Source organism: Geospiza fortis, unplaced genomic scaffold (assembly GCF_000277835.1).
Source record: "Geospiza fortis unplaced genomic scaffold, GeoFor_1.0 scaffold443, whole genome shotgun sequence".
Classification (NCBI taxonomy): Eukaryota; Metazoa; Chordata; class Aves; order Passeriformes; family Thraupidae; genus Geospiza; species Geospiza fortis.
The window spans coordinates 1,679,533-1,707,504 of record NW_005054335.1 but is presented as its reverse complement, the minus strand read 5'-3'; the positions used below and the strand labels follow the sequence as shown (position 1 = coordinate 1,707,504).

General features: G+C 37.9%; 1 protein-coding gene across 1 annotated transcript in view; it reads left to right on the top strand.

The window, feature by feature from the left end:
* Positions 1 to 27,972, top strand: part of RAB3C (RAB3C, member RAS oncogene family) — a 120,062-nt gene that overhangs the window by 52,482 nt on the left and 39,608 nt on the right. The window lies entirely within an intron of this gene.

Sequence of the window (27,972 nt, the reverse complement as noted above, 5' to 3'; positions counted from 1 at the left end):
GATACCATGTTTGAGCATCACTTTTGAATTTAATTTTTTTATCTGTAGCTAGATATACATTGTTCTGTCCATCCTGTGAATCAAGTGTTAAAATTAGTGAACTTTATCAGAATAGCAGAACCCCTAGAGTGGATGGAATTTGTATTACCTGGTGTTGTGTGAATATACAGATGTTTCCACGAAAGTGGAGATATCATTTTAATCACACGAGTCAGTCAGCATCCAGAAAATTTAAATCTTTTTTAAGTAAAGCTAACATAAAAGGAAAGCCAGAGTTTCCCTCGGTGATTTTGTTTCCCTTTATGAATTATTTTAATATCCAAAACCCTCTCAACCGTTTTCTGAGTGATATGAATAACATTTGTCATGTGTGCTCCACATGCTCTCTTGCATGTAGTTCCCATGGGACAACTGAGTTTGAAAGAGGATTTTGTTTGGAGTTTGTGTGGTTTGTTCAGTATATTTATTTGGCTTTTTAAAATTTATTTTACGATATGTTCTAATGTGTACTTCTTTCAGGACAGACAAGCTCAGAAGCATGTTTCACACTTAAAATGTAATGATGCTGTGATGCCTGTTTGTAATAGAAATTATTGCTCAGCATTAAACCATCCAAGAGAAATAATTTTCTCTCTTTCATACTCTTCTACTTATCATTGTGGTAGAAGGTGTCACCGAACCCATGGAACACTTTCCCTCTCCACACCCGGTGTTTTTCTTGGTCTGTATAAGATGAGATTTGTCATTTATCACTCTGAAAATAATAACTGAAAACCTTATCTTGACTCTGCTGCAGTGAAATGGGGTCTTGGGTTGTTTAACATTTCCCATGTAAGCACCAGGGATGTAGTCATTTACACTCCTACAAGGGAAAGGGCCAACTCCAGACTGTGTCCCACCATTTCTCCCTCAAGTTATCTGTATGCATCCAGAGAGGCATATGTATGAGCAACTCCTTCCATTTTTGAGAGAACCTATAAGCTTTCATGAGTAGTATAGATTGACAATTGACTGTATCTGAGTGGAGTCTCTGTTTGATACTTCAAGAGGAAGGAACCTTTGCTCTCCCTGAGTTATGACAAAGGGATGTTTTGCCCATGTTTTACAAGCTGGAAACACAGTATAAGTACTTGCTATTACACATTTGTGGCTACTGCTCTGCTCAACAGCACCAGACACCTCCTAGCAGGAGGTAGCTGAAAGTGTTAATTCATATATGCTGCTGCAAAAGTATAACAAAAACAGGAAATCAAGGAATACACCAATCTCCCATCTGAACCTGCAGATGTGACTGCCAGTGACACTGCTTTCTGGCCCTGCCACATGAAGCACTTTCTTGCTTTGTCCTGTTTTTCATTGTCCATGGGCTGATTCTATTCTGGCACTGGGTTGATAATGTCTTGTCTAGGACCAGCTGTGGTCTGAAAATTTCATTGTCCCATCTCCAGGCAAACCAGATGGCATGCCGTGTATTATCTCTCTTTCTCTAACACAAAGACTCCTTTTATAGCAAGTGTAAATATGAGTACTTATTATTAATTTTCCCACCTGTTTGTTTTCCAGTCTCCTAGATCTGTTATGTTTGGCAGTCTTTGTCTCCTGGTAAAAAGTAACTAGGCTTCATGCTAATTAAAAACAAAAAAGTCACTGTAAAATGAAGCAATAAAATATTTTAAAGCTATGGAGTTCTTAAATAGATTAATTATGAAATATGATTTTCCAACCATTTTTATCTTGAAGTTTTACAAAGAGTTGACAGCTCTTGCCGAAATTTGGTAGAAAGAAAGGATTGCAGTATTATGTGTCGAGAGCTACTAAGAAGTAATCTGCATGATGAAAGGAATGACAGATATGCTGAGTGCCTCTCTTGTCAGGATGAGACATAGATTTGCCTGTTATTTGTATTTTTAATGTCATAAGCTCACTTGCTGTTCTGCTGTTCTTCCTTTTTTTCATTACTCCCATCTCACAGCTCATAATTAATTTTGATCAGCCCTGGCTTCAATTTTTATAGTAATTGCACAGCTTGATTCTGAATGTGAGAAAAGTTAAAGAAAACTGGCAATTACCAATGCTGCAGAAAAGCAAGTGTGGCTATGTGCCGGTATCTATGTCTTTCTGAAAGTTACAGGTGGAGAGAGCAGGGGCTTTTAAGTCCTTTTGGGGCTGAAAGTGCTTTTGTCTGTGATAAATGTGCCTCTCTAAGCAGTGGTGCCTTTTTGTATGCATGGACAACAGGTAAAGTCCAACTTCACATCACATCAGCTTCAAGACTTGATCTAGAAATGGCACTGCAGTCAGGTACATTCTAGGTCTGGATTAAGAACTTCGGTTTAAAATGTGTGTTGGGATGATTTTTTATGTTAATATAATTTTTTTGCAACCTGAAAATATGACTGATGTTTCTCCTTTTTAACTACAGATATAGATAAATAATAGTTGTACCTCTAGATACCATATCTAAGTCAGCATAAATCTATTGAACTGTGAAAAATTCTCTAGCCAATGCTGCTGTTAACATTTTATATTTAAAAAATCAGTATCCATAATTTTATCTAAATCTATTAGCACCTATATGTGTAATATGTAGCCAAGAATTCAGAGAGAGTGGATTTGTGCTGAAAGTCAGTTTGCAAAAAGAGCAAATCAAACATGCTTTGACTCAGCAGTCCTCTGGAACTCTCCCCAGGGTCTGAATCTGCCTTTACTAAGAGGCTTTTTCTTTCAGCAATGCAGCTAATGCTGCAAGATGCGTACCTTGAAATAGCTTGATGCACTTTGGTCATGTCATCCTGAAAAGATGAAGATTTTGGAAATGGATATATTTCCTTTAGATAGGAATCAGTTGTAGGGCATTATTTTCTGCTCGCCTGAGTTTTAAAGTAGAAAAAGGTTATAACCGAATAACCAAAACTTCCCATTTAGCTGAGTTTTTAAGACAGCATCCACATGTTTCAAGAAAGTAGCCTAGTGGCATCTATATTCTTTAGAAATTCCTCCTAATTAAATTTGAAGGAGAAATAGGTGAATGTTGAGAGTGGCTCGATGCCACCTCAATGAGTAATTTTTAGTTCAGCTCTAATGTCACAGTGCTTACATTAATTCCTGTTTTATACTAGCACCTGTAGCATCTACATTTGCTAGCCTTTTCTCTCTATACATTTCACTTGGAAGTGCTATACCCCTTTTCATCTTAGTGTTCAGTGCACTTAAGTTGTGTCCTTAATGGTCGTGGTCCCTTATGGTACAAAGGAGAGGGTGAAGGCTTTGTGCTGTCTTTGCAACTAGTACAACTCAGTAGGCTGAGTTCTGTAGAAGTTCCATGGAAATAATTGTCTCTGGCTGCAAGGGCACTGCTGACTCAAAGTTTTTTACATGCCATAAAGTACTATCCTCTCTTATCACTGACATTGCCAATGCATAACTTTAGGAAAATTCTCCATGGAAAAGGACAAACATAAACTTGTTCTTCTAAAGACTTTTCTTGACATTTGATGTGAGGATTAAGCATCACTCTGGCCTGAGCTACTTGCTTTGATAAAGATACTTATATTTTTCTTCCTACTAAACCTTGAATTAAAATATGCACATTACAAATAGGAATTTCTGCAAATCCTTATCAAAGTGGTTTGTGTCTTGAAAATAGTAAACTGTTGAAAGTACAAACCTCATGAGAAAACATTTTCTGTGGGTTTACTGTTCAAAAACTAATTAATGCATTATAACAGTTAATCAGGAAAGACAGATGTTAAGTTTTCATGGCATTTTTTCATTCGTTCCTGTCTTTATGCCCTTAAGCCACAGAAAGAAACATGTTTGTGGAACGGGAATTCTTTGTACGTGGTCCTTGGTCCTATTGGCTCTTACTCACACTTGCTCCTTTCATTTGTTTTGTTGTGGGATTAAGGGCTTCGGTAGGTTTTACACCACTCATTTGAATGTCCTTCACTGTAAATGTGACATTTTCTTAGATTCTAGGCAGCTACCCAGTATCAGGGTGTCCATTCAGCTGTCCTCAGCTGCATTAAACCCTACTAATGCTGCCAGCGGAAAGTCTAATAAGAAAGAGGAGTAAATAGTGACAGAGTTCCCTCAGAGTGTACTATGTCTTTCTTTTCCCTCTAATGTGAGCTCAGGCAGTACAGTCAGTAAGTCACTGACAGCAATCACACACCCAGGTTCTGCTCAGCCACCAACTGGTGAGTGCAGCTCCTCAGTGGAGCTTGTCTCAACAACATGCTTCAGGATTAAGTCACTCTTGACTTCCACTGGACCTAATTGGCTTAAATAACTTTTTATGTATCTATATCTATGCGTATCAGCTGACATGCTTGTTGATTAGGGCAGCTGTTTGCCATAACTAGACATGAACTATTCCCACCACATTGCATTCTCCTTGTCAGCACCAGCTGCAGACTGGCAGCTACATCGTAAGTGCGGCTGCAACTTCTAAAATGAGAGTAGCTACACCTTTCTCTACAGCTGACACCCCTGCAGATGAGGGCTGAGGTTCTGGGGTTCTTTTCTTGGTCTGTGGTAAGGAAGGATACACTCCTTTCCTAAGACCCTTTTCCTCAGTCATAGAAATGTGGAGGTCTGTCTGATACAAAATGGCCAGAATCTTTTATCTGGGAAAACATGACAAACCAGCAAACTATGCCTTGCTGCTACCTACATCTGGCAAGAGGACAGCTCTGGCTTAACTATCCCCATAAACTTGCTTTGTTGGACTGGAAATTTCACAGTGGAGAATTATTGTCCAGCTGATGAGGTAATGCAAATACTCAGCCATTCAGAGAAATGTTGTTCATTAAAGGCGGTGTCTTCCAATCTGTACCACATTCTGCTCTTCTTCAGATATGATGGCTGGGAGTTACACTGAGGTGGATAAAAGCAAACCAGATGATCAGATAAGTATCTGAATGTTGCTGGGCTGAATTTCTGTCCATTAATTAGATCATGTTAAGGTACTCTTAATGAGATTTTCAGTTTTGTCTGTTTATTCCTATGATAAAGCTTTTATTTTTCAAAAGGTTAAAGTGGAAAATACCTCTGACAGGCTAGTGATGAGCTGCTGAAGTTTATCAGAAAGACAAACAAACTTAGGGATGGTAAAATATAACAGTATGCTAAAGAAGGTACATGAAACACTGAGTTTAATATTTAGCAAGTCTGTCTGTTTTATGGTTACATACTGATAACAGTAAAAGAAACAAACTCTGGAATGTTATAATTAACTCACAATGTTTATTTTTGTTAATAATAAAAGTCTTACAATCTTGTGACAATAATAGTTTTTACTGGCTGAGCAGTAACTAATACACACTTCTTATCTCCCTGTAACTGTTTATTGACAGTTACACAGTTGTTCAGCATTCCCAAATGAAAGCTCTGCTGCCAGCCAAGTCCAGTCAGGGACTTAATAATGTTCCTGAACAATTTCCACTCTCATCTGAAGCTGCAGATTATTCATTTTTCTCAGTACTCTAATATTCTGAATCTGTTACTCTTCAGAGGAATATCACGATCCCTGTACAACAGTCAAAGCTTGAAATTTGCTGATGGAGCTGCTCCTTTGAGGTTTCAATTTTGCATATACCCTCTGTGAGTTGGGATATCTCAGTAGCATTAAGACTGCAGTTTCTGTCATGCAGCCTGGATGATTTTTGTTCAAAATCTGAAAAACACCCAGACTGTGTGAGTCAGTAGTAAAGCAGTGTACAACTTTGCAGGCAGTATGAAGTTTAACTGAGTCCTTCTCCCTTATGAGCTTTCTTACCTCTGCTCCCCTCTCCCCTCCTTTCCTCTGCACATCAAGATGCCCTGTTTTGAGTGTCAAGCCTTGGCAGTTGTGCAAGAATATAAGCTATGTGAGATACAGTCTATATGTGGGGGAGTGCAACAAGATTTATTGAAATTGATCCCTATGCTCAAAAACTGCCATTAATGTTCTTGTATTGAAACATAAACTGCAGTGTGACACAGCAATAGGACCTGCTGGTAGTGGTTATTTTCAAAGCATATCCAAATGCTAGTTAGGTGATTTAGGTTGTCTTTCATCAGAACAATGCAAGGCCTTGACCATTAAGCCCAGGCATTTATAGTGAATGCTTAGTAATGACGGGTTTTAGCCTTCTCTTTAAGTCAATTTCTTTCCTAATGTCGTTTGTTGTGCTGTGTTATGCTAATAATAAAATTCCTACTTAAGAAAACACTAAGAAAATAAAGCCTTTATTGTAACTACAGCTTAGTACCATCATCATTCTGCCAAGGATCCCTAAGAGAACTTGTCTGTCCTCTTAGTGTCAGGTGACAGTATGTTAAAGACAAATAAACATTTCTTATTGGGTATGAATATAAAGTCATTATAAAATAAGGAAAGGAAAGGGAAAAATATTTTCATTCCAAATTAAAGTTTCTACTTTTACCTGATGCTTGTTCTTATTTTCCACAATACAAGAGGCATTACAGTCTCTTTAAGTGGGACAAAAGAACTTGCCAACTATTTGGACCAAGATTTTGGATGTTTATTAAATATGTTTTAGCAGAAAACATACTTTAAAAGCCCTGAATTTATCTAGGTATTGTGAGAACTGGCAATAAAAACTGAACCTTCAAGGTCCCAAACTGGTGTTCAAACTCCCCACAGGGACCAGAGGAGGGGCTGTCTTTAGGCTTTAATCCTTCTCTGTGCTGGCCACCAAGGAAATGAGGACCACCTCAGTGGCTGAATTTGTTGCCGTGACCTTCGGCAAATAATGAAGCACCACAGAAGCCTGCAACCAAGCTGAGATGCTCAGGGAGAGTTTGGGATAACAGTGTTTCCAATACAGAAATTAAATTGTCTCACCCATACTTGGATATCATGGTGCAGTGCTCAGTTCTGCATACAAATTATTCTTGCAGAGTTATGCATTGTCCCTGAGATTAGACCCAGCGCAGGCTGCTTTAGCAATTTAGGACTGACCATCGCAAGGGGTCAGGCAGTGGCAGCGCAGTGATAACATGTGTGAAATATTTAATCTCTAAATCGTTGCTTTAGCAGGAGATTGACAGCTATATTTTAACTGGAGTTGGGGATATGGTTTTATTTAAGTCAGGGGAGTGAAGTAGAAGGCATTGGTCTGTGCACATCTCTGGGAAACATTAAGAAAAGCGTGGAAAAGCAGGTACCGCTGCACAGCAGATTAGTTTTAACTCTACCAAGGACAGTAGTGACTTTATCCTGTCTCATTTCTTGATCCCATTGGGATTTTAAAAAATAAAACTAAAAGTCAATTCCCACATGAAAACATGAGAAAAATTGTACCTGTCCAATGTTCATAGCAGAGAAGGCTTTCCTGAGCTCTTCACTTCCCTCTACTTGTAGCAAACATGCTCTGCCATAAGTTCACATCATGAAGAACTCCAAGGAGAAAAATAAATCAATGCCTTTTATCTTCAATTGCCTTCTCCCACTCATATGATCCATATCTATTTACAGTGCTTTGTACACAGCAAGAGAAAAGAAAATGTTATATCAATTAAAAAGCAATTCATACAGAACATATCCCTTGGAAAACCATAATACTGACAAAACTGATTTCAGGCCCAGTTTGGCAGACAAAACTGCATGACATTTTCAGTTTTTCTATATCTGCATGATATCCCCAGTTTTGTTTTTTTTTAAAGAGGCCATTTAGATAATGCCTGGAACAGGCTTACCTAGAGACAGAGGCAAAACAAAGTTAAAAAGATAAAAACAGATATATTTAACAAAGGACCTTCAGGTATATTAAAGGCAGACAAAGCCTCCCCAAGGGGCTACACTCAAAATGGACAATGGACATGAATTTTTCAGACAGATACAAGTTCGGTGTATTTTCATATCAGGGGTTCATTCTCCAATTATTGCTTCAGGTAATGAAGTCATATGCCCCCAGTTTGCTCCCCCCACCACTATTCACTTTTGTTTATACTTTTCAGGGCCTGGGGCAGAGGGTGTCCTTGGTTCTGAGGCTTGCAAGGATTGGTTTTTCTGTCCAAAATGTGAAGAGATCTTACTAACACTCTATGGAGTTCAGAGTTATACAGTAATGCAGTACAGGATCTGAAAAATATTGAAGCTAAAATCTTAAGGTACACTGAGTGAGAAAATGAGCATCTGTCACACTTCATCTGTCATGAGGTGGTTGTTTTTTCCTGTTGTTCCTGGAGGGAAAAACTCTGTAATAAATTCATATTAATTGAACACATTGAATTCTTACTTAGATATGTGTGTACATTAGCAGAGCCAAAGTGTGCTAAAGAAAGCAAAAATAAAGAAAAAACATGAAGTAAATTCTGCTTCAAAAGAATTCTGAAGGAAGGACAAGACTCTAGCAGTTTCTTTTGCTGGTCAGTGAGAGGAGCCTGTGTATTACAGCTTGCTTGTTACAAGCCAGGGAGCAGCAGAACCGACTGTTACAGCCTCTGGGAGAAAGGGAGAGAGAAAAATATGAGCCAGGCAGAATGGATGGGAATGCAGACCCTCCTTTGATGTAATATTTAGCATTAGTCCTTTCAGTATAACAGAGCTGAGTGTTACGGCCTCTGGGAGAAAGGGAGAGAACAAAATATGAGCTAGACAGAATGGATGGCAATGCAAGCCTTCCTTTGATGTAATATTTAGTATCAGTCCTTTTGGTTTTGCTTCCTTGGAAAGAACCAGCAAACACACATTAAGACTCAATGACAAGAAACCTGCACCTGTGATTAAAAAAAAAAAGGGAAAAAAGTACATAGATTAAAATTGTTTATGTAAGCTGCGGTAAAGTTGAGCGAAACAATACATATTTTACTGATTACATAGATATAACCTCAATATATATATAAAAGATATATATATAAAGAGAGATTATATGTATATATATACACACGTAATATATATATACATAGATATCTTTTTATATATAGATATATAAAAATATAACTTTTGCATTGTATTTTTAGATGGAAAAACTGAAATTTGCAATTTTAGCCTCTCTCCTTATTTAGTACATCCTTTTAAATCATATTTTCTGAGCTTTTAAACTACAAATGCTCAATTCTTTGCATAGAAGTTAAAGTTATAATTCTAAGCAGATTTAAAAAGATTTCCTGCATCGATTAAGGAAAATCAGTATTGGTAGTTCATCTGAACTACAAATGCTTATTCAGTTTTTATAATCTTCTGAGAGTTTTGTTGTCTATGCATACTTGAATGACTAGATTACAAAAAATATAGAGAAGTAACTAAGAATGATTAGGAAATGTTGCCTCTAGCAACTCATACAATATCTGGTAATAGAGATTTATATTCTGAAAGTCATGGGTGTTTAAAATGACTTTCCAGTCTCCATGGAAACTCTACTGAGTTAGTTACTGCAGTCACAGCTTAGATATATAAACAAAAGCAAGGGTATGATGGCTAGAGGGAAAGTCTGCGTTTATCTGAGGTTATTAAAGGGCTTTTCACAGTCTACCACTGCAAACCAGTCTTCCAATCCACTGGGCTATTAAAAATCCAAAACCGAATCTTTTCCTCAGATTTAAGTTAAGGTTTTATATTTTAAATAGTTAATTTGGTGTCTTCAATTTATTTTCCCAAAAGAGAGAATTTTCATATTTTCGAGAATTCTGGGATAAGTTACAAGCTGTTTATGAGACTATCTAAACTGCAAGCTTTGAACTAAAGCTGAATTTGTTTTAATTCCAGTTCTATTCTCTCTTTCCAAATAAAGTTATACAAGGAAATCTATTCAGAGATTACAATAGCTCTCCTGCCAGTTTTATTTGAAGCATTCCAGGAGGAAGAAGGGAGGTGTGGAAGAGAGTGACAAACTGTGATTCTCTTTAAGATTCCAAAAAGTGATGCTGATCTACTCAGCAGACAGGGACTGCAAACAGAGAAAGTGAATGGTCTGAGGCCCTGTCTCCTTTTTGGAGAAGATGGCAAATTCCCAAATGAACAGAAAAGAAATTTTTAAAGAAGGAATCTGAAAAAATTAATAGGTCCTCTAAGTCAGCCCAAGGGAAGCAAAGATGTTTGTCCAGAGTGAGTTAAGCTGAAGAGTTTGGTGGGTTTTGGGTTTGTTTTCTTTTGTGGGTTTTTTAAATGTTTGTTTGTTTGCTTGTTTTTTGTTTTATTTTGTTTTGTTTTATAGAGAAGAATCAGACATCCTTCTGAGCTTTCCTCAAGCCAGGTTCTGTAGTGGGTGAAGGGCAGAAACTCTTGCTGAGGGTCACAGTACTTGCAGAGGAATGGGGATCACAGACCTGTGGGAGATATCACAGGGACCTGTGGGAAGCAGAAAATGCCATTAATCAGAGGGAGTTTAGTGAGACCTGTGGAATGAGGCAGTTTGAGCACCCACTGTGACTGGGATGAAGCAGGTGGGCTCACACACTAAAATCACTGAGGAATGGTTGCTGGAAGCTTGTCTTTGTTTGGTATTTCTTTTATTGATCTTTACTTAATTCTTATGTCCCCTCATGCCTATTTCCCTCCTTAGTCTCTATTGCATTACTTTAAAAATAATTTTTCACTGTTTTCTGGCTGTCTTCCATATCGTCTGTTTTTGTTGCTGTTAGTTTTTCTCTTGAGTCGAGAGCACCAATCTTTTCTTGGGAAGTGTCTTCCAAAAAAGAGGTTTATCCTCTCCTCACTTAACTGGTGAAAGATTTTGTGAGAAGGCTGAAAGGAGGAAGGAAAAAGGCTCTTGCTAGAAAGAAGAATTCTGAGACTGTGAACACTTCATATAGTAGAAGTAGACTTGTAAAATACATTTAAACAAATCTTGAATTTTTTCTGTTTTTACTTAGAGTCTGCCAGAGCCCACTCATGAACGCATGTATTGCTGGAAAGTTTGTGACACAGATTTTTTGCATTTCAGTCTCATTTTTTAAAATATTAAATTGCTGAAGTTTACTTTTCTAACTGCAAAGGTTATCTTGAAAACAATGCAACAAAAGACCAAACTAGAGTATTTCAATATTGATCTGGTATATTCGTACCACAAATCAGAAGCTGATAATGACAGTCATTTCTCTACAAAATTGTTTCCTTAGCACTGACAGCTAGCAGGCACTTTCAAAGAACACTCAGCTCCAAACAACAGAGAGCTGTGTTCTCCCAGAAGTGCAGGAATGGCTTGGAAAAGCATAGCTATCCCCACTTGCATGGGCAGCTGCCTGCTGTAAGACCACTGTCAGCCTTTCTCCCTGGGCAGTAATAACCCACACTGCTCTGAAGGAACAGTTTCAAGTGCTAGTGTTCATCCCATGAGTTATTGAAAGGTGATGAACACAAAGGCTTGTGTTGAATAGTGTGTAGCTTAGCGCAGTTTATATTTCCATACGGTGTGCTAAATGAGGACAGCTAGACACTGTCTTCTCTAGTCCATTATCCTGTGCAGAGGAAATGTTTAAGTTTTGTTTTATGGCTTCCAGACTAAAGCTTCCTCATCTGGAGCTACCTTATTCCCTAGGCACAGACAGAGCTTACTGTTTTCTCTTGCAACTCAGCCAGACAGAAAGAACTGAAGTGTTTTGAAGTGTAAAGTTGCATTGTATGCACATGTTGGATTAAGATGCTTTTGTAGCACTTCACAGATTGCACAGATCCCTGTCCCTTCATTTCCTGCAGGTGATTTTTGCCTTTGTTAAGGCAAAAGTCTCCTGGTGTGCAGCATTCTCACCAATATACAGTCTATTGAAACCAGTTTATAGATTTATTTAATAAAGATGTTTGAGAAAATGAATAAAAATTAAGCTTTACAAGCTGCAAGACCTGTCAAGGTGAATTAAAATGTAGACTGATTCTTTTGTAGAATATTTAATTACTTTATTCTATGATGTATATATGTGTACAGTATGTTTCTGTATTTTCTATATTTATTCACTTCTTTAATAGTCAAGCAGAGTGAACACTGATCTCTTCTAGACTCAGACTGACTTGGACTGAAATCTTGATTTCAATTTTGCAAAGAAAGAATTATATTCTAGTAGTAAAAGCCATAAGGATATGAATGGCATGATAAAGTAACTATTGTGATATTTGAATATATCTAAGGTTTTTTTTATTTGGGATTACTCACATTACTATTAACTAAAAACTCCCAGAAAATTGGAACTGCTTTCTTATGTGGTAATATTTCGACAGAAGAACAAGTTCTGTACATTCTTCACGAGAATCCTGAGAAGGGAAGAACTTAATAACAAAAATGTTTGGAGTCACTTTTCAGCATTATTAAGTCAATCATTCAATACAAATTTCATAACCTTCATTTTTTATTGCATTGGTTTTTGGAGTTTTTTGTTTATGCTGAAGGCATTGTTGCACTTTCCTGGGTTGACTTAATTGAAAACTGTTGATTCATTGCATTGGTTACTCTCCTTTTTTTATTTTTTCTTTTTCACAATCATGGCCAGTTCCATATACATAAAAACCTGGTAGAGAGGGCTGAAGTCCTCCACACTTAAAAATCAGGTCTTAAATATCTTTTGCTTTTACTTTTTCAGCTATAACTAAGGCCATCAAGGATGGAATCAGCCAATCCTTCTTAACTGTGTGCCTGAAAAATATGAATGCTTGGAGTATTACTTATTTAACAATTAGCATTTAATCAGCATTTTTTGCATTTCCTTTGATTGCCATTTCATGATTTATTATTTTTAACTGAATTCAATAAAAAACTCAGGAAACTAAGGAAATGAGAGATTATTTTCATTTCTGTAAAGAACATGTACATACCTTACCATGAAGTATGTAATTTTCTTCTGAGCCTAAGCAATGAAGTGTGCTGGGAATGTCCTCTGGTTTTGTTTAGCATCTAAAACAGGGGGAAAATAGGGGTGGGGTGAGGAGAATCAAAAGTCATGAAAGAATTGAGTTGAAATCTTTGCTGTTATATCAGGTGACTATTCTGTTGTGGTTTTATTCTGATTAATTTCTGTTTGCATAAAAGTGTAAACCAGGATATTTGGTGGATGAAGATTGTTTGGTTGGGCTCTGGCTTTTGGGAAGATGGCTATATAATACAGAAGAAAAAAGCCTGGCTGCAAAATAAGAGGCCCAAATTAAATGTTTAAAGCATGGGGATGCGGGTGTGGCATGTGTGTTAAGAATGAGAATAGTGAAAACTGTACTTAAAAAGGATGGGAAAAACATAGTAAGTATCACTCTTCCGAGGAAAGAGAATTAAGAAATAGAGTTGTTCTGGTGGGCTTTCATCAGGGCAGCAGCACTGCCTGTTCTCATTCCAGACACTCCCCATTTTGTGAAACTCCAGTGTCCCCACGGATGTCTGACAAGCAGTGCACATTTTGTGCATTTGTGCACCTTTTGCTCACCATGAGGCTAAAGGGCAGTGCTGCTCAAATTGTCCTGTAGGCCAAGGACAATTTTAAGGCAGAGTAAGCTGTCATGTTTAGAAGCCACCAGAGTTTTTCTGTTCAGCCAGGGCAATACCAGGACTTGCCAATCTTCCTGAACTGGCAGCATCCTCGATGCTGTCACCAGAACTTTAGACCTCCACAGAATAAAGCTTAATAATAAATCAAGGTGTAGATGAATTCCAGAAAAATTATAAGAAAAAATATAATGTTCAGGGAAAAAAACTGTCAAAATATATGCCTCCCGACATATAAAACTGTGGAGATGAAAAAGAAAGATAAAATACAGTGGAGACTGTTTTCTTTCTCCAGATATTTTTTCCTCTTCTCTGTGTATTAATATTCACTGCAGCAGCAGTGAAGATTCATTTATTTAACCACAATATGTAATCATGTGTCTGTAACTTAGTGAACAGCTAGCAAATGTATTATAGGCTGGTAACACAGCAAACACTGGAGAATGTGTTGAGCAAAGCACATCCAAACATTTGGTGTCTTACACGCATTAAAGAGACACTGGGTTTTAAAGCATCTTGAAAAACTGCAGCCAACATGTTACTTTTCATGGTAACCAAAAGGATGTGGCCACATTCCTTCACAAGATTCTTAGGTCATTTGCAGATCAGCATCAGTACGGTTGTTTTTTTGGCTATACCTCTCTGTTGTGAAAGTGTTTCATTGTTATTTTTAAATATGTATGACTGTTAAAGGAGTACTTGGAAAATTAGCAGTGGAACACCATTTTTCACTATGTAGAATTGAAGAAATAATTGGGTTTCATCTCTTCAGCTTAAGTAACTCTGCTTTTGATGTCTAGCCTGTGCATTGATACATTTCAACATGATTTTTGGTGTTGCTGATCTGTACTGTTTCCTCTGTAGCCATGAGGAAAAAAAAACCTGTAGGGAAGAATGGGTTCAGAAGCATGAAAAAAAAATATTTTACGTAAAATTCATACACCATTGACAGATGTTCTAGGAAAATGTTAATCTTCAGTGAGACAGATTTAATTAGACTAATAGAAGCACATGAGAATGAGGGCTTTAAAATATAGTACTTATGCTTATATGTCAATACATAACAGGAAAAGCAGACTAGCTCTGGGACATTATGAACTGCAAAGAGATTATAGCCTAATTGTTGACACTTTATCCATATGAATGATTTTTATGACAGATTTACAGACCTTTTGTAAGAGTATCAACAATTATCTGGTCAGAACCCAGTACACACTGAAGAAGGACAAAGAAATAAATGCTCTGATAATAACTTTAAGTTGTGCTCTGCCAGATACGTGCCCAGTGTTTTAAAGACAGGTGGGTCCCTGTACACAGATAGGGAGCACATCTTATTAGACTAGCAGCTGGATACATAGCTTGGCTGATTCTGTGTCCAAACTGGAAAAAAAAAAAAAATTAGTCTGTCTGAGAATCTTTATACCTCTGAAAGAATATTTTTACCTGAATAAGAAGGGAAGAGTAGGGAGAGGCTGGTGTGAAATACCATGAAATACCAGAATGAAATAAATATTTTGTTCTCTCTTAAAACTGGAAACACTTTTTGATGAAAGAGATTGTGTAGCTTGCAAAGGACTCAATTTTGGTTTGTTTCCAGAGGCTGAGGTTCAGAAATACCTTTATTTTTGCATTTTAAATATTTTCAGACCTATACCTTGACAGACAAAAATATCCCCTTTTTAAAAAAAATGCACATAATATCACAATCTCAAGAGCAACTAGAAGGAAATGCTAAGGTTTATGATATTCTTAAAGAGAATGTGCAAAAATGTAACCTTTAATATATTTCCTAGAAAGAAATACATCCTACCACAAACAAATTTACCAATTCTCCCTGGAAATTACTAAAAAAATGTATGGCTTCAGACAATATGATATATACAATGAGCTTAACAATGACTAAGATTATGTTACCATTAGATATGATGATATGAAGTAACTTTATGCAGTTTTTAATTATTTCCTTCACTCTACAGGTCCAGTTGAATTTAATTTGTGAGTTCCTTCGCCTTGCTTTCTTTCTGCTCCTTGCCTTCCTTGGAAAGCTTGGGCTTTCAGTGATGCCAAGGAATATAAAATAAATACACCCACAATAGTTTGGACCAGACAATTGATATATGCACCAGAGAGGCAATCTGACTGCTTCTGGGATTCAATATCATGTCCCTTTGTGTGATGCTGCATTGCACTGTATTATTTGGACATCCAGACTGTCTAGGAGGTTCCCTAAATTAGTAACACATGATGCTGTACACCTGCTGTCCATCTGTATTTTTGTGTTTATTAACCATACAATAATGATCCTTTTTCCATTTTCCTATATCCTGAAGTTTGGTAGAATATGATGAGAAAGGTAGATTGATTTAGTTACTGTTACCCTTCTCCTGCTAATGCACTACATTCAAGGTCTTCACAGATCAGACTTCTGGTTGTATTAGGCTTCATGAAAAAATACTGTGAAAAATGTCAGTTCTCACAAAAATAAAACAAACCCTTGGAGATGAGATGGTGGAAGACAAAATAAAGCTAAACATCTGCACTTATCTCAGGAACTCTATCTGCAGTTAAAGTTTTGTAATGGGATGGGTAGTGGTTGTTTCCATAAACATTATTTTACCTATATTAATTAAGTAGTTATTTGAAAGAAGATAATATATTGACCAAAACATTTTTAGTAGTTGTGAACTCTGGAAACAAATACATTGGAAACAAATTCTTGTTGAGGAGATGATGACATCCTTCTTCCCTTTTTCTTTTCTGTTCTCAACTATTTTTTTCACTTGAAAGGCTTAGAGGTATAGAGGAAACAAAGTAATGCATTTAATCAGTAAATAAAAATTCAGTGTTGATAGGAAGACCTTTTTCTATAAACTTTGTATATTTAGTTCCACCTTAAATCCATACAGCAGCTGGAAATAGGTCAACACTGAGCATCTTGTTGTTTTATGAAAGAATTCAAACCTGTTTCCAAGGTAACCAATCCCATCCTCTGCAAATCTCTGCCGTGCTTCTACCTGTTTTGTGGAGCTGAATGCTTTTCTCATTTCCTGAGGTATAGCTTGAACTTTAACACACACATGTACGGCCACACCACATGCAGCTCTGTTTCCACTGTGATGAAAGAGACAACAAAAGTAAATAGGAGTTGGTTAATATTTAAACTGTTAATGCAGGTGGCTCAGCAGCACATTCATGGAGCTTTTGTAAGTAGTGCCAAGCAGACCTTGAACAAATAGCTTTTACAGGAATGGCAGATTAATTTTGGATTAATTTCTGGGTACCTGGCCATCAGGTCAATATTGTCTCCTTTGTCCTCTGCTCTCCACACACACTAGGAAGGATACTCTGTTCTGTGGAGAGTAATGAGGATGTGTCAATAGAGGCAAATGATATTCAGTAATACCATTTGGTGCATAAACTGCCATGTCTCTATCACGTTAGGTAGTTGCTCCACACATATGCATATAAATACAGAACACTTATTTTATCAAGTTTTCTTTGTACATTCTAAGTGCATCGACACACATTAAAACATTTTCTGCAAAAGTTCAGAAAGATAATTTTTTGTTTTAAAGTTATGTTTTATTTTGAGACAGTAAGTCTTTGAGAGGATTGGAACACAAAATATGTGGAAGTAGAACATAGTACAGAGTAAAGGAGATGTGTCAGGCACTAAAAAACCTCTTGCAAAAATATCTTCTTTTGTCTGGAAAAACTATGAAGATGATACCTCACTGAGGATGTTCTGAGTATTCCCACTATATTAAAGAAAGCATATTCAACTTAATTTTTTTTGCCTTATTTATTTTCATATTGACCACACAGGCAGTTTAGAGTTTCCTAAATGGTTGGCAGAGTAAAGTAAAATAAAGTAATTACTACAAGATGAAAATTGCTCCTGCTCTGATCAATAGGATTCTTAGGATCAACTCTACAGCTAATATTTAATGGAGGACTTAGTAATGATATAGAAGATGGTTGGTCTACTAATCTATTAATATACTAGTATTAATACTAGTATAAACCAAAGAATTTCTGTCTGTCTTCAGTTATTGCTAATACACTTCTTCGAAGTGTGATACACACTTTTGGTTTAGCTTTTGGAAATTTAATTTGTTATCTGAAAGGTGACCAATTGTATTGCTTAGATAAATAAGTTTAGACTCCCTGTGACAGAGTGTCTCAAATGAAGGAAACAGGCAATTCACTAAATTCAATTCTACAACTACATGAGTGAATACACTGTTCTTCCATGCCTTGCATTTAGCTTGTAACACCAAGGATGATCTTAAGGTTTGAGAGCGTCCTGGTTCCAGCCAGGACATGGGTAGTTTTTTTTTTTTTCAGTAGCCAGGAGGGACATAGCTGACACATGGAATTTATTCTGTACAAGCTCTCAGGTCATTGCTGGGGGAGTCTCTTCTAGGCAGAAGGGATTCCCTGTGGTAAAGAAAACATGACGGATGTAGCCGACCAATATTGTTTATTATTGGTTGGTTTGTTGTTTTAATTTTTTTCCCCCACAGAATTTGTTTATTTTCTTATACCCTCTGTCATTAGTATGGTTGTTCTTGTTCATTTTCTCATTTCTGTTTCCAGTAAATTACTCTTTTCTCACCCTGTAACCTTTGCCTTTTGTGTCTCTAGTTCCCCACTCCATCCCACTGCAGCAGGAAGCAGGAGGTGAAGGGATGCCAGAGACAGTGATGTGTGGTTTTGGAGAGTCTCACTGAGAGCACTGAACCTAAACCACAGCAGGGAGGAAGTTATGATTAGTTTTCTACTGACAGAATTAGGAGCAGAAAGCCACTGCCATAGGTAAACATCAAGAGCTGATATGGCTCTGGGTAACTCTGATTGCAGAGGTAAATGCTTCTGAAGGTCCTGTTCATTAAAGCGGTTTAGAGTTTCAGTGCAAGGCACACAGTTTAAGGAGAAGCAGTGAAATTAATTCATGTTAATTTTATAAAAAATCATATTTCTCTGCCTCCTCTATAAAAGGTCTTTTACCAAATAGCATGAAACATATCTGCCTATATCATTGGGAATGCAAAATACAACATTCTATGTAGGCATATTTATTTTAATATTATTTATTTTGCAATTTTATTTAATTAAAGCTGTTCACATAGCCATGGCCTCTTTATGTCTTGTATAATACCCTTACACATTTTGGCTGCAGGACACATTGTGTTATTTTAAAAACTGCTTATTATCTTGGTCATAGAGAAAAATGCAATTTGTGTTCAGTAAATTCCTCTTTTAGAGAAGTTTTGCTGCTTACCAGTAAACATTTCTGTTGGTAAGTACTCAGGTCACTACTGGATGAGGGTTTTTTTCACTTTTGATCTCTATTTATATTTCTAGTCCAAAGTTAATTTTTGTCTCTGCTCATGTCTAGCACCTTCGAACTCTTAAAAGTCTATTTACTTTCTGTTGGTGTTGCATATTAATCAATGTTCATTTGTCTTTGACCCTTCAAATCTGTGTAAATCTAGATGATTAAGCAACATAACATGTTTTCTAATAAAGAATCAATCTCTCTTAACTTTGAATCTCTCTTAATTTAGATTTTAGTCCAAGCCTGCCACCAAGTCTCTATGAAAATCAAATAAGAGAAATAAGAACCTGGAAGGGTTTATAGTGACTATACAGTGGGTTGAACTGCTGTCTTTGCTTTGACTGAGGATTGAACTGTGCCTTTGCTTTGACTGAGGAAGGACTCAAAGCACCTGGATTACATTGGATGTCTAGGCTTTCAGACGCTGAAACTAAAATATTGAATTCTAGCCTTGTCATATTTTATTTTGGATTTAGGATTGCTCACAGCTCCACATAAAAAACTGTAGACCTTCAGGATGAAAATATCCATCTGAGGCTACTTTTTTTTTTTTTTAATCTAATTGGAGTTTAAAAAAAATGTCTTAGAGTATTCTCTACTGTTACTTTATCTACCATAATTTCTAAATTCAGATTATAATCCAAGATTATAATCCTTCATTATTTTTTCCCAATATTCTAATCCTTTGTTCCCTCTTGTTTCTGTCTCTATAATCTCCTAATTTGTCTCAAAACTGTGGTATTAAAATGTAGCAAAAGTCCAGAGAATGCTGAGCGGAATGCAAAATCTTTGTTCTTTACAATACCTCTTAATTCTGTCAGGCATCAGATTTGTTTTGTCACTTTGTAATGTGCACTCAGTTTTTGGCCACTGCAGCACCAGTCTTCTTTTCTTTAGAAACACTATCTAGTCAGTTATCTCAAAGCTCATATTTATGTATTGTGTCTCTTTTTCCAGAAGGTAGCACCTTGCACTCACTTGTATTAAATTCCATCTCATTGATTTCAGATTGCTCCACCAGTCTAACAAAACCACTTAGAATTCTGATTCTGTTCACTGAAATTCTTGCAGATACTTCTCTCCAGCATGGTCTCTACAGAATTAATCAGTGTATTTCCTATTTTGTTATCCAGATCATTAATATAACAAATGGAATTGACATGCCATGTTCAGACTGCCTTTCTAGCTTGAGTGAATAATTCTTGCTTACCTGAGAGCAAGTTTTATATTTTAAATTTAATTTAAATTTTTTAAATTTAAATTTTTTTGAGAATCTTCTCTGCATGTTTACTTTGCTGCTATACAGAAAATACCTTTCATGTGTTAATCTTGCTAAAATCAAGAGGAATCTCAGTCATTTCCTCCCCTGTACCTGCCAGGTTATTTGAGCTATCAGTGAAGGCAACAAAATTAGCCTGGATGGTCTTTTTTAGCAATGTCAGTAGCACATGTTTTTCAGGTGTTTTTTATTTCCAGGCATTAAATGGAATTATTTGCCTGTAATTCCTCAGATTCTTCTTTTAACTTTTTTTTTTCTTTTTGAATATTATTTCTATGCATTCCTGTGTTTAAATTATTGGGTGCTTCTCTAGGAGTACTCAAAGGTAATAACTAATAATTGAGATCGCTTCAAGAAGTTCCTTAATGCCTAAAAAAGAATCATTCTCTGCTTATTAAAATATGTCTGTACATATCCTGGACATTCATTAACATCTTGGCTGTTTTGACATGCATTTCTCTCCTGCAACTAATCTTTTATTATGCATGAAAATTAGTCTTTATTGCAAAGAATAAATAAGTTATCAAGTACAATATATTGAACACTTGGACTTCATCAGGCCATCAATACAGATGAGTTTCTGCTTATTTCTAATGCATATATAGAATTGGTTTTTAGTTTTTTAATACGACCTCCCTTCCCACCCAAAGCTACACATAGCTTTGTTCCATAGAAAACACCTTTCTGTTTATAACCAATCACTTGAGCTTAGTTCCTGTGTGGATATATCCTACTTTTTGCTGGTTCTGGAAAACAAACTGAGGAGCTAAGCACTTTTATTAAGGTACACCAGAATCCCCATGATGAACTTGTCACTCTGATTTTTTAAATTTCTCTAAGCCTAATTTTTTAAATTTCTGATGTTTACATTCTTGTAATTAACTTTCTCACACACTTTATGTAAATAAATTATTGTTTTGCATTCTTTTATGGAGAAGAAGAAATTTGATAGACTGTTGGTTTGTCCAGTGTCATTGGAGAGGTGGCACTTTCACCCTCCAATCCACTGTCACTTTTAGAAATCTATAAATGTTGAAGTCAGAAATTAAGTGGTTTTTTATCTTTAGAGAGCTGTGTGTGCACGTCATGTTATTTCATGCCCTATAACAACATGCACTACCTAAATTAGGAACATTTTTATGTCTTCAGAGACACAAATGACAACTCTGTGCTGTATTTAATTCCCCAACCAACAACTGCTTGCCTGAGTGACTGAGAATTACCTCATCTGCTATTTTGTGAAACATAATACGCAATTTTTACTATAAAAGGACTACACTAAAGACTGTAAAAGGAATACACTAAATCTTAGACATAGGTTTGGGCTGGAAGGGACCTTCAAGATTGTCCAGTTCACACCCTCTTCTGTGGACAGGAACACCTTCCACTAGATCAGGCTGTTTAGAGCTCCATCTAACTCAAAGCCCTATCCAGCCTGGCCTTCCATTTCCAAGGATGAAACATCCACAACTTCTCTGGGCGCCTCACCACCCTTACAGTAAAGAATTTCTTCCTAGTATCGTATCTAAACCCTCTTTCTTTCTTTCAGTTTGAAGACATTCGCCTGTGTCCTGTCATTACATGCTCTTGTAAAAAGTCCCTGTCCATCTTCCTTGTAAACTCCTTTCAAGTGTTGGAAGGCCAGAATTAGGACATCATGAAGTTGTCTCTTTTCCAGGCTGTACAAACTCAGCTGTCTCAGTCCTTCCTCATAAGAGAGATGATCCATCCCTCTACATCAATTTGGTGGCCTCCCCTGGATTTAGTCCAGCATTTCCATGTCATTCCTGTGCTGAGGATCCCAGAATTGGATGCAGCGCTCCCGGTGGGATATCAGCAGAGCGGAGCAGAGGGGCAGAATCCCCTCCCTGGCCCTGCTGCCCACAGGCTCTGGATGCAGCCCAGGACACGTTTGGCTCTCTGGGCTGTGAGTGCCCATGGCTGGGGGGAGTGCAGCCTCTCACCCACAGCACCCCCAAGCCCTTCTGGGCAGGGCTGCTCTGGGGCTGTTCATGCCCAGCCTGTGTTGACAGTGGGGCTTGCCCCAGTCCAGGTGCAGTGCTTTGTGCTTGGTCTTGTTAAACTACAGAGGCCCACATCTCCATCTTGTCCAAGTCCCTCTGGATGACATCCCATCCTTCAGGTGTGTCAACAGCACCACTGAGCTGGGGGTCATCTGCAAATTTGCTGAGGGCACACTCAATCCTTTGTCTATGTCACTGCTGAAGATATTAAATAACTCTGGTCGCAGTACAGACTCCTGAGGGCACCACTTGCACTGATGTCCATTGGGACTCTGCATCTTTGACCACGACCCTCTGGATGAGACCATCCACCCAATTTCTTATCCATCTAGCAGTCTGCTCCTCAAATACATCCAATTTAAAGAGACATATTTTTTATTAGCAGGTATCTTCACAGAGAAATATGAATGGGTTAAATGCATTGATAAAAATGGATTTTGACTGAGATGAAAAAATGGTCATACCTGGTACATAAATTCTTGGCACAATGTTAAACCTTTGAAATGACTGATTTCAGAGGCTCTTGCCAAGGGATATTATAAAACAATGATATATGATGGGTTGGGCAGGACAACAATGCCTAGACTAGTGTGAATTGATCACTTTTCTGAGCAATACTCTTTAAGTCTGCAAAACTTCATGATTTAACAAAGACAATTTAACCAAAATGCTGGAAGAATTTTACATACCAGTTATGAGAGGCTTGACATTGCTGCTACATCTCTCATCATCCAACTATCAGTTTTTCCCTCAAAAGTTTCTCTGGGTAGCAACGTTATAACCTAAACAGAAATACCCTAAACAAATTATTTTGGAAAAAGTCTACATATGTTATATCAAACTATTAATTTCAAAATATCTTACTCCTCCTACAAATGACCCCTTTATTTATGCATTTGTCTGTTCCCTAAATCAGGTAGGGACAGCAGGAAACAGCTCATGGCTGAACAAGAACCTGCTTCTCAGACTGAGGAATAGGAAAGAAATGCACAGCCAGTGGAAGCAGGGACAGGTGACCAGGGTGGAGTACAGGGATATGGTTCAGATGTGTAGGCAGGGGACAAGGAAAGCTGACCTGCAGCTGGAACGGAACTTTGCAAAGAATGTAAGAAGAAAAATAAGGGATTTTACGACTACATAGGATGGAAAAGAAAGGCCAAGGAGACTGTACTCCCTCTGATAAACAAGAAGAGAACTGGTTACATTTATGGAAGAGGCTGAGTCAGTGAGTTTTTCACCTCAGTATTAACTGGCAGTCAGGCTTCCCAGGACTCTTAAGTCCCTGAACTGGGGCAGTGAAGTCCCTCTCACTCTAAATGAAAGACACCTTTGGTTCCAGTTGATAAAACTGAATGACTGCAAGGACACCTTATATCCCACAGTTCTGAGGCAACTTTGATGGTCTAGTTGATGTTGTTGCCAAGCCACTCTACATCATACTTAAGAACTTACAGCACTCAAGGGATGCCCCTTGGGACCAGAAAAAGGTGAAAAAATTATTAAAAATGAAGAATGGAAAATCCAGGGAACTACAGAGCAGTGAGCCTCAGCTCTGTCCCTGGGAAGACCATAAAGCAGACCCTCATGAAGGAATGTTGAGGAACATACAGAACAATGCAGAGATCTGAGACAGCCAACATCACTTCACTAAGGGAAAATTGTGCCTGACAAATCTGGGGGCCTTTTATGCTGGAGTAACTGCAATGGTCAGCGAGTGAAGACTGACAGATGTCATCTGCCTAGCCTTCCCTAAGTCCTTTGACACAGTCACATACAACATCCTGATCTCCCAGCTGGAGAGATATGGCTCTGAAGGGTGACTTACTTCATGGATAAGGAATTGGCTGGTTGGACAGAGCCAGAGAGTTGCAGTCAATATCTCTATGTCTGGGGGGCAGCTAGTGGTGGGTAGTATCCCTCAGGGCTGTTTTGGGGCAGGACCCTTTAATGTCTTTATCAATGACACAGACAGTGGGATCAAGTGCACCCTCAGCAAGTTTACAGGTGACAGAGGCTGAACAGTGTAGGTGACACAGAAAAACAGACTGCATCCAGAGAAGGACCCACAGGAACCTCATACGCTGCAAGGCCAAGCGCAAGCTGCTGCTCCCAGGTCAGGGCAATCCCAGACAAGTAGAGAGTGGAGAAGAACTGATTGAGAGCAGACCTGAGAAGGACATTGGGGTTGTTGCGGCTGAAAAGCTGGACATGACCCAGAAATAGGCATTCACAGCCCAGAAAGTCAATTGTATGCTGGGCTGCATCCAGAGCAGTGTAGCCAGCAGGGCAAGGAAGGGGATTCTGCCGCTCTGCTCTGCTTTGGTGAGACCCCACTTTGAATGCTGAATCCACCTCTGGAGCCCTCAACATAAGGAAGCCATGAACCACTTGGAACAGCCCAGAGGAGATCCGCTAAGATGTTCAGGGGCTGAAGCATCCTCTCCTATGAGGACTGAGAGGCTGAGAGCTGGGCTTGTTGATCCTTGCGAAAAGAAGGCTCTAGCAAGACCTTTCAGCAACTTTCCAGTACATAAATAGGGCTTATAAAAAAAACAGGAGAGCAATTTTTACAAGGGCATATAGTGGCTAGACAAGGAAAAATGAATTGAGAACAAAAGAGGGAAAATTTAGATTTAGATGGAAATACTTTACCATGAACATGGTGAGGCACTGGATGGGTTGCTCAGGGAGGTTGTGGATGTCCCATTCCTGGAAGTGCTGGATCAGGTTTTGAGCAACCTGGTGTAGTGAAAGGTGTCCCTGCCCATGGCACAGCAGTTGGAACTAGAAGATTTTGATGCCTCTTCCAACCCAAACCATTCTATGATACCATGATTCTTTGCATAATTAGTAATTTGTATTATCCAAACTGAATAACCAAATCTTTCATTTTTATATAAAAATCAAATACCAAAATTGCCAGCATACACAGGGGATGATGCAAGTGGTATTGTAATTGTGATGATCTAATGTCATAAGTAGAGAAACATATGCAGAGGTGTTAATTTTATTGAGTCAGTGTATTAAAAAAAACAGAGAAGACTTTGGATTGCCTTGAATAGGCTTGTTGCTTGAAGTCAAGACACAGTAAGGTAGGATACCAACTGATATGTTTAAAATGCACAATATTGTTACAAATATTTTTATAAGGAAAGGTTGTTGAACAGAAAAAACCTGAAACATTCTTTGTCTGCTTACACAACAACTAGGTCAGAAGGACCTTCTCCCACTACCTACTTGTTTTGTGCCGTAAAACACCCTAAAAGTGTTCTGGCATTGAACAAGTCCCTGTAGGATGTCTTTTGCTGTGTTTCCCGGCCCCCATAGTTACCCATGAGAAATGGCTGAAGAAGGCACTGACTAACTGCGGCTGCGCGTGTCGCCGAGCCCGGCACGCTCCACAAAATGCGCGCCACAGCCGGGTTGGGCCAGCCGCATGGCCACACAGCCCTCGCTCAAGCAGGGAGCGGTGGGGGCAAGTGAAGGGAAGGAGAAGACACAGACCACGAGAGAGACAGCAGCTAACAGCCAATGATCCGCCCCCAGGGGCGAGCAGTTATAGATTTCCCGAAGGGAGGAGCGCGCCACAGCAAAACAAATCATATTACAGAACATAATGATGAGCATGAAACATGAACCAATGGGGGAACAACATAGGAGGGACAGCCCTGCCTGCACCAATCACCCTCCGCCCAGGGTAGAAGTTTCTGGGGCTGGGGAGTGGGCAGAGGATGACAGGCAGGTGGGTTGCCAAAGTAACGGGAGCGGAAATCGAGATAATGAGAAAAACAAGGCGGGGATTACAGATAGACATATAAATTGCTACAAAAAAGCGGGAGTTGGTAAGGAAACTTGTGGACTGACAGTTAACTGCCAGGGGAAGGGAGCCTGAGACAGAACCATCTTGTTTAACATAAGAACCATTTTGAGTAACCTGAGGAACAACTTGAACGAACAAAACCAAATTACAACTCGAAAACACACCACAACTAACCTCATGAGCTGTTCAAGCTCTCCTTCCTAACATCTCCAGACAACATCATGTTTCTGTTTTGTGTGGATTAAAAGACTATTAAACATCCTTTTCTATTAATCTACAGTTATTTGCAAACTTGTACCTTCAGTGTTTTGGATTTTTATAAGAACTACTTGGCTATGGGGCATTGAAAACATATCTATCATCTAGATTTGTCAGAAAACCTTGATTTACTTAATAATGTAACCACGTAGACATTTCCACTTTTTGCATGGCAATTGGTATCAAATTTAATGAGAAAATTACATGTTGAGCATGAATAAAAGTATTCATGCCATGTAAAATGCTGAAGTCTGGAAAAAAATTTTAAATACTCTTTTTTTTTGAGGCCTACAAGTTTTTAAGTCTTATATGCTTTTTTTGGATAAAATTACTGGTTTTTGGCTTCGATCTGCTACATTTAATTTCTTTTTTGTTGTCGTTATTTCCATCCGTTAGTTACAACAATCTAGCTTAATTAAGACTTTTGGCTTGTGCTCATGTGCCCCAAACTGGACATAATTCTGGCTTGCAGCTAAGACACCTGAAACCCCAGAGCAGTCTTTCATCCAAGTACCAGGCATCTGCATTCTACTCAGCTATTCATTCCACTGTAAAGCAACAGAATGATTTTTTTTTTGTACATTTTGAAAACTGAAAAATAGCTGAACCGTTTTCAGAATATGGCATGCTTCTGTCCGTGAAACCAATAAATTAATTTCTTTTAACCAAAATTAAATGCAAATGCAGTTATCATTTGTTATAGGTACATAGGACATTAACAGTTCACAGGACACAAAAATTCCAATTTCCATGTCATACAGTGTGCTTTTTCTCAAGTCTTGTTTGTATCTCAAGGCTGATTTTATTTATACTTTTCTATGCCAGACAGACTGTTCCGAGCAAGCTTCTGCAAAAAAAGTTTATGTATTGGAACTACTGGGCTTTTACATTGTAAATATCTCAGTTTAGGCAAGATAGAGCCTGTTCTATGTGTTTTAAGACAGAAGACAGAGAAACAGCCAAAACAAACACTCCCCCCACCTCCAAATATGAAGATTTGATCTCCAAGAAAGTTCAAGTTCTTTGAGTAAGGATTTCTTTTGGGAATAGGTTGGGTTTATGACATTTGGGAACTGTGAGAAAAATTAGTACCTCCAATTTGATTTCTATTGTGACCTCAGCTTTGAGCACATTTTTTGTATGTAAAGCAAGTGCATCAAATTTACATGAGATACTCTCCTAAAAAAATGAAAAAATAAATAAAACAACAGAAACACCCAAAAGAACAGTGCTGACAAACCCATTAAATTGTCTAATGACCTTGGACAAGAGGATTGTTTTAGTATTCTCAATCATGGTATGCATGCAGCTAGCTTGGTTGTTTAACTATTGCACTGTATTGAACGCTGGTTTTTGTTAGGCACCTTGCAATGAAACTTGAGGTTTTTCCTAAGTGATTGTAGTAAATTTAGACTTCATTAGAGAAAGTTAATAGAAGAATAATCTGTAGATTATACCTTCTTATGTGCGTGTTTTAAAATTTATACACACTAAATTTTAATAACCATGACTCAGTCAATTCATTTTGATTCCTTCACTCATGCAGAAATGTCTCAGTCATTTTTTAACCTGACAATCAAATCACAGATTTTCCAGGTGTTTTCATTTTATGTTGTTTTTCACAATGTTATTTTTAGAGTTTCACAGTAAAATTGAAGACATTGCTGCTCTTCTTTCACCAAATTAAATGTTTTCTCTTTGTCTTGTGTTTCCTATCCATCTCTTATTTGATAATGGCATTTTAGGGCTTGTACTTTAGTAATTTGCTTGAGTTTACTGCACAAACATCTGAAATAGCCTGAGATGTTCCTGAGAACATCTTCCCTGCATCACCTATCTTT